Source organism: Carcharhinus amblyrhynchos, chromosome 17 (assembly GCF_965287045.1).
Source record: "Carcharhinus amblyrhynchos chromosome 17, sCarAmb.v2.hapA, whole genome shotgun sequence".
In the NCBI taxonomy this organism is placed as follows: domain Eukaryota; kingdom Metazoa; phylum Chordata; class Chondrichthyes; order Carcharhiniformes; family Carcharhinidae; genus Carcharhinus; species Carcharhinus amblyrhynchos.
Genome location: NC_137340.1, coordinates 54,964,825 through 54,985,538, shown reverse-complemented (window position 1 = coordinate 54,985,538; position 20,714 = coordinate 54,964,825). Strand labels below are relative to the sequence as shown.

Sequence of the window (20,714 nt, the reverse complement as noted above, 5' to 3'; positions counted from 1 at the left end):
TTAGATACAGAGTAAAGCTCCCACTACACTGTCCCCATCAAACACTCCCAGGACAGGTGCAGCATGGGGTTAGATACAGAGTAAAGCTCCCACTACACTGTCCCCATCAAACACTCCCTGGACATGTACAGCACGGGGTTAGATACAGAGTAAAGCTCCCTCGACACTGTCCCCATCAAACGCTCCCAGTGCACGTGCAGCATGAGGTTAGATAAGTTCCCTCTATACTAAACCAACAAATATCTTTTCTCAGATCTTGTGCATGTAGGATTTTAAAGAATTGCATTTTCAATTTACTCAGATTCTATTGCCACATCGTAGTGTGTAAAACGCAGAGACAAAGCAAATGCTGATGTTTAACAGTGGTAAAGATATGAGTAGCTTTTGATCACATGGCTCTCAATCCTACTCCAGCATTTAATACCACCATGGCCGATCTGACTCAACCTTTCTGCCCACCTTCCTTATCCCTAATTTCCTGAGAGGCCAAAGATCTTTCTCTCTCAATCTTAAATATTCTTAAAGCTGAAGCTTTTTGAGGTGGAGGATTCCAAGTGTTCACAACCCTTGCTGTACTTAGACAGTGTTGATATGGTTTTCTTTGTGAAGTGGCACTGTTTTACAATGCAGCCACTAGATTCATCTTAGATTGCTTTGCGTTCTCTTTGTGAAGAACTTTTCCCAAACAGAGGAGCGGTGAGTGTTATTAATTAATTTGGAATGTGTATATAAAGGCTTGGTCAAAGGAAGGTGTTTTAATGGGCTTTGAGAGAAATCTCTGAATGAAAGGGGCTGAAGACAGATTGGCTTCCGATAGTTGGGAGAAAGATTATGAAGAGCAATGCAGAATATGCAGTGACTGGTTATAGTTGGGAAGTTCACTCTTTTCCCAGCAGGTTTCACTAACAGAGTCCAGTGATACATCATCAGTTAGCTCAAAGTAGATGACTTAACACTATCTCAGCTGAGGGAAGGCACGTCACATTTCATCAGTGGATAACGGCGCAGTGATTGCTGTTATTTTACAGTTACTCAATTCCCCAGTTTGCATACAGCAATACCTCAGAGGCTACATTAGATCATTTGTTTCGGCAATCATTTGATGGAGAAATGTTGCCAGGACAATTCCTGCTTCATCCTCAAATACCACCATGGTATAGATGGTCAGCAGAACAGGCTGACAGCATATGATGGCTGCAATTCTCCAGCTGTTCATGCTGGTGGGATTCTGGTGGTGCATCCCCAGCCACGGGTTTCCCAGTAGCGAGCGGTGGCTCCATTGGGAATTCCCATTGACAGCAAAAGGATCAGGAGATCCCACCACCAGGTGATGGCACGTCACCTCCCAGCATTGAGAAAATCGCTGAGGGGAGGCTGGAGAGTCTCACCTGTCATCTGGGGAATGGTACCTCTCGCAATGGAGTGCTCCCTTGGTACTGCGTCATCTGGATTATGTGGTCTTAAACCCATCAACTTCTAATACAAAGCCAAGAGTGGTACTACCAAGGAGAGACGCTACAGAATTGAATGTCTAAGCTACAATGGGGCCCATTAATATCTCTGCTTTAAAAACATGGTGGCACAGTGGTTAGCACTGCTGCCTCACAGCACCAGGAATCAAAGTTCGATTCCTGCCTTGAGTCACTGTCTGTGTGGAGTCTGCATGTTCTCCCCATGTCTGCATGGGTTTCCTCAGGATGCTCCAGTTTCCTCCCACATTCCAAAGATGTGCGGGTTAGGTGGATTGACCATGCTAAATTAACCCTTGTGTCAGGGGATTAGGAGGTTAAATACATGTGATTATGGGGTTAGGGCCTGAATGGGATTGTTGTCGGCGCAGACTCAAAGAGCCAAGTGGCCTCTTTCTGTACTGTAGGGATCCTGTGATATGGAGAGTAATGGAACAGGAAATGGTCTAGAATTCCCTTGATTTTGAAATTCTTATCTTTGTTTTCAAATTCCTTCATTGTCTCATGCCTCACTATTTCTGTAACATCTTCTAGCTTTCCTAGATCGCAGCTGACCAATTCTGACCTGTTGTAAATCCCCAATTTTAACCGTTAATAACCGTGCCTCCAGCTGCCTACAATTACCTCCTCTCCATTTCTTTCACCTCCTTTAAAACACGCCTTCCAATCTACCTATGACCTAATATAGTAATAGAGCCTTATGGTTTTACAACATGGAGAGAAGCCTTTCGGCCCATCGTGTCTATGTTGGTCATCAATCACCTATCTGTTCTAATCCCATTTCCAGCACTTGGTCCATGGCCTTGAATCTTATGGCACTTCAAGGGCTCACCTAAATACTTCTTAAATAATGTGAGGATTCCTGCCTCCACCACCCTTTCAGGCAGTGAGTTCCAGATCCCCGGCACCCTCTGGGTGAAAAAGGTTTTCTTCACATCTCCTATAAACCTCCTGCTTCTCAACTCAAACCCATGCCCCCTGGTGATTGACCCCTACGGGGAAAAGTTCCTTCCTGTTCTCGCTATCTCTGCCCCTCATAATTTTATACACCTTGATCAGGTCCCCCCTCAGCCTTGTCTGCTCCAAGGAAAACAACTCCAGTCTAACCAGCCTCTCTTCATAGCTGAATCGCTCCAGCGCAGGCAGCATCCTGGTGAATATGGCCTTCTGTGGCTCAGTGCCAGAGTTTGTTTGATATTCATTCCAATGAAGCATTTTGGAATGGTTTTCTGTGTTAAAACCACTTTATAAATGCAGGTCATCATTGAAAGAGGCAGAGTCCAGGCAGCAGTATCATGCATTGGAGGCAGCCATGTTCAATGGCACAGGAAGCTCCCACTAAAACCTGGGTGGAGTTTCACCGCAACATATAAATGGAATATGGGCAGGTGACATCATTGAAGGGTTGTCCATCATTGTGAACCATTTACTGTGGTTCCAGCTGGACTTATAACCATGTCACTGCTCAGTGAGATTCCTAGGCCAGAATTCTCCCGTCCCGCCTGCCACTGGAATTTTAGTATGTGGGGTGTGGAGAATGTGTAATGCCATTGATGGTCGGGTGGGAATTTTTGGCTTTTAGACCAGCACGGCTGGAGAATTCTGCCCTGAGAATGGCAAGCGGTTACCAAAGGAGGTTCTTCAAGCTAAAAGAGAGGAGAAGCTCAGGTTTGGGGCACTTTCTTTTCTACTATAGTCACAGCTGACAGTTTTTTCCCACATATTCTGCTCTTCACTTATCTTGACTAAGCTCCTAAATTCCTGCCACCTGGACTGAAGACAATGTCAGCCAGGTCACTGAGTCAAAATGTAGTGGGTTCAGGTCCCACTCCAGAAGATCAGCAGGCAATCCAGGCTGTCAATCCCAGTGCAGCACTGAGGGGGTGCCACACGATGGCTGGTGCAGTTTTTGGAAGTGACTGGATGAATGTAAAAGATTTCATGGCCACTGTGTCAAAATAAAAACACAGGAGTTCTCCCATGTTTCCTGGCAAATATTTATCTCTCAACTAATGTCAGATATCATAGAATCCCTCCAGAGCAGAAAGAAGCCTTTTGGCCCATCGAGTCTGCACCAATCACAATCCCACCCAGGCCCTACCCCCATCTCCCTATGCATTACCCACTAATCCCTCTAACCTATGCATCTCAGGACACTAAGGGGCAATTTTTTTTAGCATGGTCAATCAAACCAACTCGCACATCTTTGGACTGTGGGAGGAAACTAGAGCACCCGGAGGAAACCCACGCAGACACTGGGAGAATGTGACTCAAGCCGGGAATCAAACCCAGGTCCCTGGAGCTGTGAAGCAGCAATGCTAACCAGTGTGCTACCGTGCCGCCCATATGGTCATTATTACATAGCTGTTGTGGGATCTCACTGTGCTCCCTACATTGTGGCAGTGATTACACTTTAATAGTATTTGTTCAACTGTAAAACATTCTGGGACATCATGTGGAAGGAGGATGAGGAAATTCACATCTTTTCTGCCTTGATTGTTCAGACGGTGCAGGAGAGGAAGAAGGCTCTTCAATTGAAACAGTAACGCATTGGATGGGGGTCTTCTTGACCCTCGACAATGGGAGAATCTTCCGGGTTTTTCCATCCAAAAGCAGCAGGAATCAGTCTGCTACATATAACCGGGCAGGAGCTGCTGCTTTTGCGGATTTAAGGTCCATAACACAACCAGCTGAGAAACTGCTGATGCAGTTGTTTTCGGGGCCCCAATCGCTTGTCTCAAAGCCCCCTTGATTCAGGCAGATTTATGCAAGAGCTTGCTGCTGTTATTACAAGTCTGAGCTTATTGGGAAATTGCTACATTATGTAGAGTGTCTAACAAATTGCTTATGTTGGTATAATTGGATTACAACAGCAGTGCGGTCCCAGAGGAAAGATTAGCAACGCGAAGGCACTCGCCAACCTCCGAAGCCATGGATTTGCATTTTTTATTTTTGCTTCTTCCCTGTCTCTCTCACTCTTTCTCTCTCACTCTTTCTCTCTCTCTCTCCCTCTCTCTGTCTCCCTCTCTTCCTCTGTCTCTCTCTCTCTTTGTCGCTCTTTATCTCTGTCTCTCTCTGTCATTCTCTCTGTCTCGCTCTCTGTTTCTTTTTGTCTGAATCTCTCTGTCTCCCTCTCTCTCTCTGCCTCTCTTTCCCTCATTCTGTCTCTTTCTCTCTGTCTGTTTGTCTGTCTCTCTGTCTCTTCTCTCTCTCTGTCTCTCCTTCTGTCTCCCTCTCTTTCTCTTTCTCTCTCTCTATCTATCTATTTCCCCTCTGTCTTCCTCTCTCTCTCTGTCTTTCTCTCTCTCTGTCTCTCTCTCCCTCTTTCCCTTCCTTCCATAAAGCATACCTATCTCACCCAGCTATTTATTTAGGAAGCAGCATCACGTGGGGTTTTTAGTTGTTGTTGGGGACCTGATGACTGTGGGCCCCTGTGTTTCTGCATTAGGTACAGTCCCAGAATAAGACATGTTGGTCATTCAGTCACAAAGCCCCCTCCTCACCTTGTCCTCCCAATGCAGCAAACATTTTGGATTTATTGAAGATCAAAAACAAATCCTTAAACACATCGTCCACTCTGCAGGAAAAGAACTCACTTCCATTCCAATAGCACCTTTCATGACCTCATAAGAACATAAGAACATAAGAAATAGGAGCAGGAGTAGGCCATCTAGCCCTTCGAGCCTGCCCCGCCATTCAATAAGATCATGGCTGATGTGTCGCTGCTCAGTTCCACTTTCCCGCCCTCTCCCCATAACCCTTAATCCCCTCTCTTATCAAAAACCCATCAACCCGCGTCTTAAAAATATTTAGCGAGGCAGCCTCCACCACTTCAACGGGCAGAGAATTCCAGAGATTCACCACCCTTTGAGTGAAGAAGTTCCTCCTCAACTCCGTTCTAAACCGCCCCCCTTTTATCTTGAGGCTGTGCCCCCTAGTCCTACTGTCTTTTTTGAGCGGGAAGAGTCTCTCCACCTCTATCCTATCCATCCCATTCAACATCTTATACGTCTCAATGAGATCTCCCCTCATTCTTCTAAGCTCTAAACTCATGATGTCTCAAGTTGCTTCACAGCCAACGAAATAGTTTTTGGAGTGTAATCACTGTGATAAGAGGTGAGAGAGGTTGAGTTGGTTAAGACTATATTTGTTGGAGTTTAGAAGAATGGTCGAGGGGGGAATCTCATAGAAACCTACAAAATTCTAACAGGACTCGACAAGGTAGATGCAGGAAGGATGTTCCTAATGGAGGGGGAGTCCAGAGCCAGGAGTCATAATCTGAGGATACAGGGTAAACATTTTAGGACAGAGATGAGGAGAAATGTCTTCGCCTGGGAGTGGTCAGCCTGTAGAATTCATGATTACAGGAAATAGTTGAAGGCAAAGTACTGTGGGAGTGATCTTACCAAAAAAATTCTAAGTGCCAAACAAGCGTGAAAACCGGAGACAATCACATTCATTGTTTGTGTGAGCTGCCAGACGCAATCGTGTGGCACTTAGAGAAAAAAAATGGGGAAAAGTGTGATTTTTACCATAGTGGGAGAGTGGGCAGAGCCTGTTTACACTGGGAAGCCAGCTGCTGGGCTGTAGGGGCGCCATTGTGCAGGCACCTCCATCTCCAAGTGCACTGTGTACAAATGTACCAGGAGATCTGTCACCCCATTCGCAAACCCCAGACATCGCCCACCCTCTCCTCCCCCCGCCAATTTGCCAGTGCCACCATTGCAGGCCCCGATACACCCGTCCCCTCAGCTGATCACTGGCCCTCATTCCTTACCAGTTGGCCAATCGCTGGCCCTGATCCCCCTTGCCACAGCCAACTTCTGGCCCCGATTCTCCCCCCTCTCCCCTCCCCACCAGACAATCGCCAGCCCTGGCCAATCACCAATCCAGTGTACAACCTGCCTTCTCGTTATGGGCCCGCCTCCTTCAGGCCCTGCCCCGTCCCCTTAGGCACCGCCTCTTGGCACTGCCTAGCACCGGTTGGCAGTACCAGGGTTCCAGGCTAGCAGTGCCACGGTCCCAGGCTGGCAATGCCAGGTGAGCACATTCCAAGAGGAGCTGCCCCAGGGAGACAGCCCACCTCAACCTCAACCACCCAGGGGGCTTCAATGGCTTCTGGTCTCCCCAACAAGGCCGTCACATCAGGTCACCATTGGTGGGGACTATACATGATCCTCGTTGGTGAGGTCACTGGGGCAAGTAAGCACTCACTAATCATATTAAAATAACTTCATAAATATTTAAATGAAGTTTAAACATTTGCAGCCATCCCAGGCATGAGGCTGATTATGTCAGCAGAACAGGGCCTGTAACATTGTCAGAGACTAAACCAGGCACAAATCCAGTTTTTCACTTCTCGCCCGATCTTACTGGCCCGTCACGCCGATGAACTTATGTAACAAACTAGTAAGCTTGCCACCCATCCCCAGCCCCAGCACCCCCATGTTTTCAAAAGGCAATTTAATAATGCACCTGGGGCGAAGGGAATCAATAATACTGGGGGGGGAGGCAGGATCAGGCTTTTGGGTTGGGTGATCAGTCATGATCATAATGAATAGTGGAACAGGCTTGAAGGGCTGAATGGCCTCCTCCTGCTCCTATTTTCTATGTTTCGACAATGTAGAAAACACAGCATCCAATTTGTAAACAGCAAGCTCCCACAAACAACAATGTGTTAATGACTCGATTATCTGTTTTTAAAGTTGTGGTTGAGGGATAAGTATTGACCCAGGACACTGGGTGAAATTCTCCTGCTCTCCTTCAAAGTAGTGGCTTGGGATCTTTTATATTCACCTGAGAGTGCAGGCAGGATCTCAGTTTAAATCTAAAAGGTGGCACTTCCAACAGCACTGCACTATCGGTCTGTGGTATTTGTTCATGTCATGATTTGTGGCATGAACTCACTACCCTCTGACTCAGAGATGAGAGCACTAGCCACAGAGCCAAGGCCAACAGTAATTTCTAAATATACAATAATAGGCTGGCACAGTAGTTAGCACTGCTGCCTCACAGCGCCAGAGACCCGGGTTCAATTCTGGCCTTGGGTCACTGTCTGTGTGGAGCTTGCACTTTCTCCCCGTGTCTGCTTGGGTTTCCTCCGTGTGCTCTGGTTTCCTCCCACAGTCCAAAAAATGTGTGGGTTAGGTTGATTGGCATGCTAAAGTTGACCCTGGTGTCAGGGAGATTAGTAGGGGTGACGGGAATAGAGCCTGGGTGGGATTGTGGTTGGTACAGACTTGATGGGCTGAATGGTCTCCTTCTGTACTGTAGGGATTCTATGATTCTATCGTAGTCTATTGAAACTGTCTGTATTTTTGGAAGATATTTGGTAGATCCAGCCCTGGAGAATGGCATTATTCCCAGAGCACAGGAAATCCCCTTTTGTCAGCACACCCACAGATGTTGATGTCTCCCTACATGTTGACATTAAATTCATTAAAACCCCCTTCCCCTCAAACAACTACCAAAAACCTCAGTGGTGCAGGATGGCTCCATGCTACAGGATCTCACGTCAATGTTAAGGGAAAACTGGCAAGATGTTTGGAGAAATGGATGATTCAAAGTTATTTCTCTCAACTTACTATCATTAGAGTCAGCCCAAGTCTCGAAATATCTGAGTGGTCGGAGGCCAAATCTTCAGATCCTCAGGGATTAGTTTTCCTTGCAATAAACCATTTCTTAGTCACTTGCAATCAGTTGCTTCTTGATTCGAGATTGCACTTTGCAGCAGATCACTGGATCGCGAGACCTATTTCCAGAGGTATTGCCACTAGAGGCAAGGATGAGAGTAGTGCCTTGATCAGTAAATCCTCTCTCTGATAAGCAGTGTCTCTCTCAGTGAGGAGAGGTTTGGCCTTTTCCTTAGCTTTCAGACAGTAGACACCTGACTCAGATACAGGTTGGGGCTGCACCCAGCAGCAAAGGTTGAAGATTATCTATTCCACTGAATCTGGACTGTCAGTTCATAGAAAGCTGCTTGTTGCAGCATATTTATTGCAGTGAAGCCAGGGCATTTCATAGGAGCATTGTAAGTCCACAAACCCCTAAACCTCTTCCCTATCTCTGTAACCTTCTCCAGCCCCTACATCCCTCCCTATCTCTGTAACCTTCTCCAGCCCCTACACTCCCTCCCTATCTCTGTAAGCTTCTCCAGCCCCTATACCCCTCCCATTCTCTGTAACCTCCTCCAGCCCCTATATCCCTCCTGATCTCTGTAACCTCCTCCAGCCCCTTCATCCCTCCCTATCTCCGTAAGCTCCTCAGCCTCTACAATCCCTATCTTTGCACCTCATCCAGCCTCTATATTGTCATGCCAGCTACTGAACTCTCATTGCTCTCTCACCTGACACATATCCCTTTAAACCCCCATTGCCAGTCATACCCTTGGCTGCTTTTTAACCATGAATTCCCTCCGCCTCTCCATCTCATACTGAAAAGTCACTGCTTTAATCAACTTCTTTCACTCATTTTAATCTCTGCCCCTCATGCCTCATGCCCTTCATATCTCTGAATCCCAGGATCTTGTTCTGTGTTGTAGGTGCTAGATATAAATGCAAATTGTAGCCTGGACACAGAGTGATTCAATCAGGCATTTAACAGGTCGGAGCAGCAGAAAACAAATAAGACTTCTTCCAAATTAACTATGAAATGAAGTTCTGGTGAGCTTTGCCCTAAACTGACAGAACTATAGGCAGAGAATAGGCAGCTGATAGGTAGATCTTCCCACCGGAGCACACCAGATTATAGCCGCTAAAATTAGGTAAATGGAAGCATCTGAAACAGTCTGTCCGTGTGTGTGTGTGTGTTATGTTTGTGTGTGAGTGTGTGTGTGTGAGTTTGTGTGTCTGTATAAGACCATTAGACATTGGAGCAGAATTAGGCCACTCAGCCTCCTGAGTCTGCTCCGCCATTCAATCATGGCTAATTTTTTTTCATCCCCATTCTCCTGCCTTTTCTACGTAATCCCTGATCCCCTTATTAATCAAGATTCTATCTATTTCTGTCTTAGAGACATTCAATGATCTGGCCTCCACAGCCTTTTGCAGCATAGAGTTCCATAGGTTCACCACTCTCTGGCTGAAGAAATTCCTCCTCATCTCTGTCATAAAGGATCATCCTTTTAGTCTGAGGTTGTGCCCTCTGGTTCTAGTTTTTCCCACTGGTGGAAACATCCTCTCCACGCTCGGTCTATCTAGGCCTTGCAGTATCCTGTAGGTTTCAATAAGATCCTCCTTCGTCCTTCTAAACTCCAACGAGTACAGACCCAGAGTCCTCAATCGTTCCTCATATGACAAGCTCTTCATTCCAGGGATCATCCTAGTAAACCTGCTCTGGACTCTTTCCCAGGCCAGCACATCCTTCCTTAGATATGGGGCCCAAAACTGCTCACAGTACTCCAAATGGGGTCTGACCAGAGCCTTATACAGCCTCAGAAGTACATCCCTGCTGTCTCAACATGAATGCTAACATTGCATTTGCCTTCCTAACTGCTGACTGAACCTGCACATTAATCTTAAGAGATTCTTGAAAATGACTCCCAAGCCCTTTTGTGTTTCTGATTTCCTAAGCATTTCCCCATTTAGAAAATAGTCTATGCTTCTATCCTCCTTCCAAAGTGCATAACATCACACTTTTCCACATTGTAATCCATCTGCCACTTCTTTGCCTACTCCTAATCTGTCCAAGTCCTTCTGCGGCCCCCCTGCTTTCTCAATTTTACCTGTCCCTCTACGTACCTTCGCGTCATTTGCAAACTTAGCATCAATGTCTTCGGTTCCTTACTCCAAACCATAGAACATAGAACACTACAGCACAAGTAGGCCCTTCGGCCCACAAGTTGCGCCGATCATATCCCTACCTACCAGGTCTATCTATAACCCTCAATCCCATTAAATCCCATGTACTCATCCAGAAGTCTCTTAAAAGACCCCAGCGAGTTCGCCTCCACCACCACCGATGGCAGCCGACACTCACTCACCACCCTCTGAGTGAAAACTTACCCCTGACATCTCCTCTGTACCTACTCTCCAGCACCTTAAACCTGTGTCTTCTCATAGCGACCATTTCAGCCCTGGGAAATAGCCTCTGAGGATCCATCCTATCTACACCTCTCAACATCTTATAAACCTCTATCAGGTCACCTCTCATCCTTCGTCTCCCCAAGGAGAAAAGACCGAGCTCCCTCAACCTATCCTCATAAGGCATGCCACCCAATCCAGGCAACATCCTTGTAAATCTCCTCTGCACCCTTTCAATAGCTTCCACATCCTTCTTGTACTGAGGCGACCAGAATTGTGCACAGTACTCCAAGTGGGGTCTGACCAGGGTCTTATGAAGTTGCAGCATTATCTCCTGACTCCTAAACTCAAGCTCTTGATTAATGAAGGCCAGTACACCATACGCCTTCTTGACCACATCCTCCACCTGCAAGGCCAATTTAAGAGTCCTATGGACCCAGACCCCAAGGTCCTTCTGATTCTCTACACTGCTAAGAGTCCTACCCTTGATACGACTCGTTAATGTATATTGTGAAAAGTTTTGGTCCCAGCACTGATACCTAAGGCTAGTCACCGATTGCCATCCTGAAAAAGACCCACTCTCTGCCTTCTGCCAGTCAGCCAATCCTCTATCCATCAAGAACTTATCCTCAACACCATGGGCACTTAACTTATTTAACAGTCTTCTATGTGGTACCTTGTCAAAGGCCTTCTGGAAATCTAAATAAGTCATGTCCACTGGGTCTCCTTTATCTAACTTCCTTGTTACCTCCTCAAAAATCTCCAACTGATTTGTCAGACATGACCACCCCTTGACGAAGCCGTGCTGACTCAGTCCTACTTTATCATGCAGTTCCAAGTACTCTGCGATCTCATCTTTAATAATGAACCTAAAATCTTGCCAATGACCGAAGTCAGGCTAACTGGCTGATAATTTTCCGTCTGCTGCCTCCCTCCCTTCTTAAACAGCGGTGTTACATAAGCTACTTTCCAGTTCTCTGGTACCCTCCCTGCCTTCAGTGATTCCTGAAAGATGTGTGTGTTTTGTGTGTGTGTGTGTGTGAATGTTTGCGTGTTGTGTGTGTGCGTGTTGTTTGTGTGTTTGTGTGTGTGTGCTGTGAGTGTGCATGCACGCGCGTGCATGTGTATCAATACACCCATCATTCTGACACAACATGGTAGGCAGCAGTTGTGAAGAGGTCTGTCTCTGTACAGCACGACAGTTGTGGAGTCTCCCACTCGGGGTTTGACTTTGTGTGACGCCTAGCAGCCCAGTTACTGCTGGTGGATTGGATTCTGTTTACCAAACAGCAGAGGCATCGCTCACTGCGAGATCTTGCACCGCCTGTTCCCCTCGTATTTATCTTGTGGTTTGCCAGGGGCTGAAGTTATTAAGTTTTCACTGCAGTCATTCATCACCTGCACACAAGTTAGCACAGCAGAGCTGGGTCCTTGGAAATGATGTCTTGTACAATAATTAAGTAAATGAGAAAGTTAAATCTTGCTTGGGAGCTTTGAGAAATGAAATGGCAGTGAGTTTGGCAGCCTTTCCGTGAAAATTAAGAGACATTTTGCACTCCCTGAGCAACCCCAGCGTCATATTTTACCCAAGCAGAGGGAAATTGACTCGTAATTAGTGCTGTCATGGAGTTTTTTGATGGGCGAATAATTCATTAAACGTTTTAGTGTGAGAGATTCTAATGGGGAATGGTACCAGAGGGCTGGATTTAAACCTCATTATGGCTAACATGCCATTAATACAGATTCAACCCACTTTACTGAAGTTACTTACCAAGCGCATTGAATGAAGGCAAACAAGTCAGGTCGGGAGTCATTTTGAAGAATAGTGTTTTATTTTGCTTTGACCATTAAGAGATGTGCCTTGGTATCCTAGAGTGCCCTTAAGGTGGTTGTGTGATTATGTGTTCCTGCAGGGACTGAGCTGAGGCAGGTCTCACTGGACTGGAAGGGAAGGGCTGAGGTGGACATAAAGCTGCTCCTGTTAAACCCTGTTGTAAAGTTTACTTATTGTTAGAACTGTCTGGATCTGTAAAAGTTGGTCCTCCCCGGTATTGCTTGCTGCCAAGTCACACCTACTGCTTTCCATGGACAGGAGCAATATACCATGTGATAGAGTCATACAGCACAGAAAAGACCCTTCGGCCCATCGAGTCTGCACTGACAGTAACTACCACTAAATTCACACTAATCACATTTTCCTACACTTGTCCCATATCCTTGAATGTGATGGCTGATGTATCATTCTGCTGCTAAAACAAAAAGCTGTCTGCTTAAGGCTGCAAATTCTAACTGAGGCTGGTTCTCGTTCAGTTGGAAATTAGTAAGTGCTTGTTAGTTTCAGGTCAAGCCAATGACTCCCCCAAAACATTCTTCTTTTCAAAGATTGTTTCTGTATTTGTAAAGACAGTGAAACATTCAGCCAGTGTTGAATAAACCTGGATGCAGTGCATTTACACGTATAATAACATATATTCATGCCTTGCAGAAGATCAAGGGCTGAGGGAACTGGAGAGACTGGAGAAGCTGAGATCTGTTCTTGTCAGAGGAAAGGTTAAAGGAAGATTTAATAGATGTGTTCAAGATCATGAAGGGTTTTGTAGAGTAAATTGATATTCATACAAGGTGTGGCTATTTCCAGATAGGGTTTCATGTCAATAATTGAGGATAAGAGTTAAAGGGTGGCATGGTGGCACAGTGGTTAGCACTGTTGTCTCACAGCACCAGGGACCCAGGTTCAATTCCGGACTTCGGTCACTGTCTATGGAGTTTGCACATTTTCCCTGTGTCTGCGTGGGTTTCCTCTGAGTGCTCCAATTTCCTCCCACACTCCAAAGATGTGCATTAGGTGGATTGGCCATGCTAAATTGACCCTCATTGTCAGGGCGATTAGCAGGATAAATACATGGAGTTACAGGGATAGGCCTGGGTGGGATTGTTGTTGGTGCAGACTCAATGCGCCGAATGGCCTCATTCTGTACTATAGGATTGTATGATTTAATGATTAGAGGACAGAGAAAATCCTGGTTGGAAGGTCAGTGAGTAGAGGACGCACATTTTAACAGGCAGGGGGGGGAGATGAGAATTTGTTTAATGCAGTGAGTTGTTACAACCTGGAATGTGCTGCCTGAAAGGACGGTGGAAGCAGATTCAATCTTCAGAAAGAATTGGATCTGACTGGAACTCAGCAGAATCCTGGCCTCCAGCAATCCTCTAGGTGCTGGAACCCGAGGACGTCCCTACCTCTGCCTACTCTGAACATTTCTATTACTGGACATTACTATTACTGAACATTGCTATTACTGAACATTACTATTACTGAACATTGCTATTACTGAACATTACTATTACTGAACAGTACTATTACTGAACATTACTATTACTGAACATTGCTAATACTGAACATTGCTATTACTGAACATTACTATTACTGAACAGTATTATTACTGAACATTACTATTACTGAACATTGCTAATACTGAACATTGCTATTACTGGACATTACTATTACTGAATGTTACTATTACTGAATGTTCCTATTACTGAACATTACTATTGAATCTGCTTCCACTGCCCTTTCAGGCAGCACGTGCTAAAGCCAACTTCTCCTGCATGAAAACAGATGGAGGGAGTGTGAGCCGGACATGTGTCAGGGCTGATGGTCAGCATGGCTGGCGTGTGTGGATGGTGAGTGGGAGCAGTGAGGTGATGAGGACATGACCCACAGGGGAGATGAAGATGTTTTTGATGAAGATGAACGAGGGGAGGTATCCTTTGAGCTGGCAGTGAGTGAGATCCCTGTGGGTGTGTGATGGAGACGATGAGAAAAATGACTTTCCCTGGCAGAAAGCAGGAGATCATCATTTACCGTCTTCCTACTCTGGAGAGCTGTCCTCCTCTGCAGGGCGTTAGCACTGACACCACTCCCTCCTCCTGCCATGCTGAGCCCGCCACCCTGCTGGCAAGTTTTCATCCTGAGCACGGGTAGATTCTATCATGGTGAACCTTCACAGCAGAATGATACATCAAGGATATGGGACAAGTGTAGGAAAATGTGATTAGTGCAAATTTAGTGGTAGTTACTGTCAGTGCAGACTCGATGGGCCGAAGGGTCTTTTCTGTGCTGTATGACTCTATCACATGGTATATTGCTCCTGTCCATGGAAAGCAGTAGGTGTGACTTGGCAGCAAGCAATACCAGGGAGGACCAACTTTTACAGATCCAGACAGTTCTAACAATAAGTAAACTTTACAACAGGGTTTAACAGGAGCAGCTTTATGTCCACCTCAGCCCTTCCCTTCCAGTCCAGTGAGACCTGCCTCAGCTCAGTCCCTGCAGGAACACATAATCACACAACCACCTTAAGGGCACTCTAGGATACCAAGGCACATCTCTTAATGGTCAAAGCAAAATAAAACACTATTCTTCAAAATGACTCCCGACCTGACACATTGTTAAAATGGCGGCGCGGGCTCGTTGGGCCGAAGGGCCTGTTTCCCGTGCTGTGTTGTTCTTTGTTCTTTGTTCTGACTTGTTTGCCTTCATTCAAAGTGCTTGGTAAGTAACTTCAGTAAAGTGGGTTGAATCTGTATTAATGGCATGTTAGCCATAATGAGGTTTAAATCCAGCCCCCTGGTATCATTCCCCATTAGAATCTCTCACTAAAACAGCAAGAGGAGTCTCTCCAGGAAACCCCACATAGCACCAGAGACCTGGATTCGATTCCCAGCTTGGGTGACTGTCTGTGTGGATCCTGCATGTTCTCCCCGTGTCTGGGTGGGTTCCCTCCAGGTGCCTCCATTTCCTCCCACAGTCCAAAAGACGGACTGGTTAAGTGCATTGGCCATGCTAAATTCTCTCTCAGTGTACCCGAACAGCCGCGAAGTGTAGCCACTAGGGGATTTTCACAATAACTTCATTGCATTGTTAGTGTAAACTACTTGTGACACTAATAAATAAACTTTAACCGTAAAATTTCAGGACAGATTTCCTGGCAGCCGTCACTGTCTGGTGACTTGTGAAGTTTAAAGTCTATTTATTAGTCACAATTTGGGCTGACATTAACACTGCAATGAAGTTACTGTTAAAATCCTCTAGTCACCACACTCCTGCACCTGTTCGGGTACACTGAGGGAGAAGTTAGCATGTCCAATGCACCTAACCAGCACATTTTTCAGACTGTGGGAGGAAACCGGAACACCCGGAGGAAACCCACGCAGACACGGGGAGAACGTGCAAACTCCACACAGACAGTGACCCATGCCGGGAATCGAACCTGGGTCTCTGGCACTGTGAGGAAGCAGTGCTAACCACTGTACCACCATATCCCTCACTGATTTAAATGTCTCCATTAAGCCTCTTCTCAGCCGTCTTTTCTCTAAGGAACAGTCCCAAACTCTCCAATCTATCCTTATAGCGACAGCTCTTTATCTGTGGAATCATTCTTATGAATCTCCTTTGTACTCTCCGATTCCTTCATATCCTGCCTCAAGCATAATGGCCAGAACTGGATCAGTCTCCAGATGATGTCTAAGTAATGTGTTATACAAGTTCAGAATTATCTCCTTACTCCTGTACTCAATGTCCCTATTAATAAAACCTGGGATACTGTATGCTTTAATTATTCTCTCAACCTGCCACTTTTAATGAGTACATGGGCAGCACAGTGGCTAGCACTGCTGTTTCACAGTGCCAGGGATCGGGGTTTGATTCCCGGTTTGGGTCACTGCCTGTGTGGAGTTTGCATGTTCTCCCCATGTCTGCATGGGTTTCCTCCAGGTGCTCCAGCTTCCTCTCACAGTCTGAAATAGTGCTGGTTAGGGTGCATTGACCCAAACAGGCACTGGAGACTAGGGGAATTTCGCAGTAACTTCACTGCAGTATTATTGTAAGCCTTATTTGTGACTAATAAATGAACTCTATTTTACTTTATATATCCAGATCCTTCTGCTCTGCACCCCCTTTAGAGTTGTTTCTCCATGTTCTTCCTACCAAAGTTCCTGCCTAACATTTCTCTACATTGAATTTCATCTGGCATATATCCACCCATTCCACCAACTTGTCTATGTCCATGTGAAGTTTAACACTGTGCTCCTCGCAGTATATAATGCTTCCAAGTTTTGTACTGTCTGAATTGTCTGAAATTATCCTCTGCGCACTGACGTCTATTTTAGATTATTAATATATATCAAGAAAAGTTAGCAGCTCATTTTGGAACACCATTAGAAATCTTCCTCCAGCTTGAGATCATTCATTATCCATTACTCCCTGCTTCCCGTCACCCACCCAACTTGTATCCAAGTCGCTCTTGCCCCTTTTGTTCCAGTCTGTTGTGTGGCCCTGCACCAAATGCTGATTAAAAGTTTCTGATCTGCAGTTGCTGGCCTTATCCTGACCCACTTTTTTGCATTTTTTTTTGCAATTCTCCAGTCCTCCAGCACCATCCCTGAGTCTAAGGAAGACTGAAGAATTATGGCCAGTTTCTCTGCAATTTCCACTCTCACTTCCCTCAATATACTTGGATGAATCATCTGGACTGGTGCTTTGCCCGTTTTAATTTCAGGCAGCTTATCCAATGCCTCAGCCTTATTCATTTTAAACCTTTCTAATGACTGAATTTCTTCCTCTTTTACCATGTCCTGGGTAACATCTTCCTTGGTAAAGACAGGTGCAAAGTATTTATTTAATATCTCAGCCATGTCCCCTACCTCCAAGTGTAAATCTCGTATTTGATCTCTAATTAGCCATACTCTTTCTCCTTTTTATATGCCTGTAGAAGACTTTGGGATTCCTTTCAATCCAAAGATGTGTGGATTAGGTTGATTGACCAAGCTAAAATTGCCCCTTAGTGTCCTGAGGTGTGTAGGTTAGAGGGATTAGTGGGTAAAATATGTAGAGGTATGGGGTAGGGCCTGGGTGGGATTGTGGTCAGTGCAGACTCGATGGGCTGAAGGGCCTTTTTCTGTACTGTAGGGTTTATATGATTTCTTTTTATGTTAGTTGCCAGTCTCTTTTCATACTCCCTTTCTGCTTCCATTTTCTGCTTTTTCACTTTCCCCTTCAACCTTCTGTATTCAGCCTGGTTTGTGATTGTATTTTATACCTGACACCAGTCAGAAACACATTTTTTCTTCTTGAACTTAATTTCTACCTCCTTTATCATCCAGAGAGCTCTGGATTTGTTAGCCCTACCTTTCCCTTTCGAGGCAGTATACCTTGATTATGCCTTTTCTGTAAAGGTAGTCCATTGTTCAGTTAGTTTTTTCCGCCAACCTTTAGTTCCAGTTTATTCAGTCCAGATCCACTTTTCCCCAATGAAGTTGGCTTTCTCCAAGTTAGTTATTCTCGTATTTTCTGCCTCTCCCTATATTTTGTGAACCTTGGTATTCCTCTCTGATATTTTCTCTTGGTTCCCACACCCCTGCCTAGTTAGGTTGAACCCTCCACAACAGCGCTAGAAAAATTCCGCTCAAGGAACTCAGTCCTGACTCTGTTCAGATATAACCCATCCAGCTTGTATAGGTGCCATCTCCCCCAGAGCCAGTCCCAGTATGCCAGGAATCCAAATCCCTCCCTCCCGCACTTTCTAGCTACACACTCACCTGTTTTATTGTCCTATTTCTGTCCTCACTTGCCCATGACATCGGAAGTAATCCGGAGATTGCTACTTCCTTCCTGCTAATTTTCTACCTTTGCTCCCTAAATTAGGGCATGAGTTTAAAAATTGGCAAGCCATGTTGTAGCTTTATAGACCTTAATTAGGTTGCACTTGGAATATAGTGTTCAATTTTGGACGCCACATTTCCGGTAGGATATGGAGGCTTTGGAGAGGGTACAGAAAAGATTTACCAGGATGTTGCCTGGTATGGAGGGCATTAGCTATGAGGAGAGGTTGGAGAAACTTGGTTTATTCTCACTGGAACAACGGAGGTTGAGGGGCCACCTGATAGAAATCTATAAGATTATGAGGAGCATAGACAGAGTGGATAGTCAGAACCTTTTTTCCAGGTTGGAAGATTCAATTACTAGGAGGCACAGGTTTAAGTTGTGAGGGGCAAGGTTTAAAGGAGATGTACAAGCAAAGTTTATGACAGAGAGGGTGGTGGGTGCCTGGAACTCGCTGCTGGGGGAAATAGTGGAAGCGGATACAATAGTGACTTTTAAGGGGCATCTTGAGAAGTACATGAATAGGATGGGAATAGAGGGATTTGGTCCCCGGAAGGGTAGGGGGTTTTAGTTCAGTCAGGCAGCATGGTCGGTGCAGGCTTGGAGGGGCCGAAGGGCCTGTTCCTGTGCTGTAATTTTCTTTGTTCTTGTTTTAAATTCTGATAGCAGGATCCCATTTCTCTTTTTACATATGTTATTGGTACCAATGTGGAGCTTGACAGCTGGCTGTTCATCTCTAGCCCAATATTCTTGACTCTAGTACCAGGGGGACAACACCATCCTGGATTTACATCTGTAGCTGCAGAACTGCTTGTCTGTTCCCTTCACTGTAGAATCACCAATCACTTTGCTCTTCTAGATTTTCATGTGCCCCCTGTACAGCTGATCTACCCGTGGAGCCATGGACCTGGCTCCCCTGACGAACCATCACTCTCAGTATTCAGAACAGAATACTGGTTGTGGACTGGGATGTACTCAGAGTTGTTTACAACCTGCCTGTTCCTTTTTGACTGACTGTTGGTGACTCATTCCCTCTCCCCCTGCATACTGTTGAGCTGTGGGATGACCACATCTCAAGGTGCTATTCACATAATTCTCAACCTCACGGTTACATTGCGGTAATGCCAGCTGTTCTGAACCTGGAGCTCAGGCTTCTGCAGCTGATGGCACTTCTTGCACTAATGATTATCCAGGACATAGGAAATGAGCAGGAGTTCCCACATTGCACAGGACGTGTACGTTTGAGGTTGGAGCAGCCCTGCCACTCCTCTGCTTATCAGTTAACCTTGCTAATGTTAAAAGTCTTACCAACACTTTACTATACATAGAGAGCTTGAAGATATCAGCAGCAGAGCTGTGTATGTGTGAGCTCTGCTGAAAAACAAAAGTAAAACTAAAAGTGAATCACCCAACACATTTGCTTTCTAATGCTGTCACACTAATATCCCTTAAAGGCAGATTACAACATCCCCTTTTCTTTTCAAGATACATTCCCCCCTTTCAAAAAAGTGTAGGTACTTCCAATACATGTTCATGTTTAGTTGCAATTACATAAGTATATAGAACTGGTGAATCTATGGGTCTCTAAAGGACGAGGTCATCTGCTGGTAAGCCTTGATCTTGTAATGGAAACCTTGTCCAGGGGTTTCTTTAGTTGCTCGCAATGATCTATGGGATTGTCATTCTTGGATTTTTTTCCTGGTTGAATTTGGGATCTAGTCCTTGTTCCAATAGGACAGCTTGGTGGTTGGATAGGAGCTGGAATGAATCTGATTTGGCTTTGGCTACACCTCACTGTTGTGCCTTTGTGTATCATGATCTGTGTAAGGATCGTGGTTCTGAACAAGTCCTTGTCACCTTGGCTAGCTGCGATGTACAATCTGTGTTACCCTGGATGTGAACTTGTTGTCCCCACTGTAAACATGGCAATGCTGTAGCTGCATTTTTATCATGCACATTGATCCTCTTCTCTTGCAGTTTTAAAAGTTGCTGTCTCTTTCCTGAGAGATTAGAATGGGGAAGAATACGTGAATTGGTGTGCACTATTCTGTTAAACATGAGCTCTGTCAGGGATGGAATAGCTGCATTTAAAGGTGTCGCTCTCATCTAACATTACAATGTGTAGATCCTACTTAGCCTGCCTACATTTGAGAATTAGGGAATTCACCATGCAAATCATTCATTCAGCTGGGTGTTTGAAGTTAGATCTAAGGTAATGAGCAGAATAAGTAGTGTGATCAATATTCCACTTCTCACTTGTATCCTGAAATGACTTACAAATAAATTGGAAAGTAAATTTTATCTATTAGTCACAAGTAGACTTACGCTAACACTGCAATGAAGTTACTGTGAAAATCCCCTAGTTGCCTTGGCGCTTGTTCCAGTACATTGAGGGAGAATTTAGCTTGGTCAGTGCAAATAACCAGCATGTCTTTTGGACTATGGGAGGAAACCGGAGCACCCAGAGGAAACCCACGCAGGCACGGGGAGAACATGCAGACTCCACACAGACAGTGACCCAAGCCGGGAATTGACCCAGGAAATTGTGGACTGTTACCCATA

At 45.4% G+C, this 20,714-nt stretch overlaps 1 protein-coding gene across 1 annotated transcript in view; it reads left to right on the top strand.

The window, feature by feature from the left end:
* LOC145354539 (F-box/WD repeat-containing protein 1A-like) overlaps window positions 1–20,714 on the top strand; it is a 197,490-nt gene that overhangs the window by 118,989 nt on the left and 57,787 nt on the right. The window lies entirely within an intron of this gene.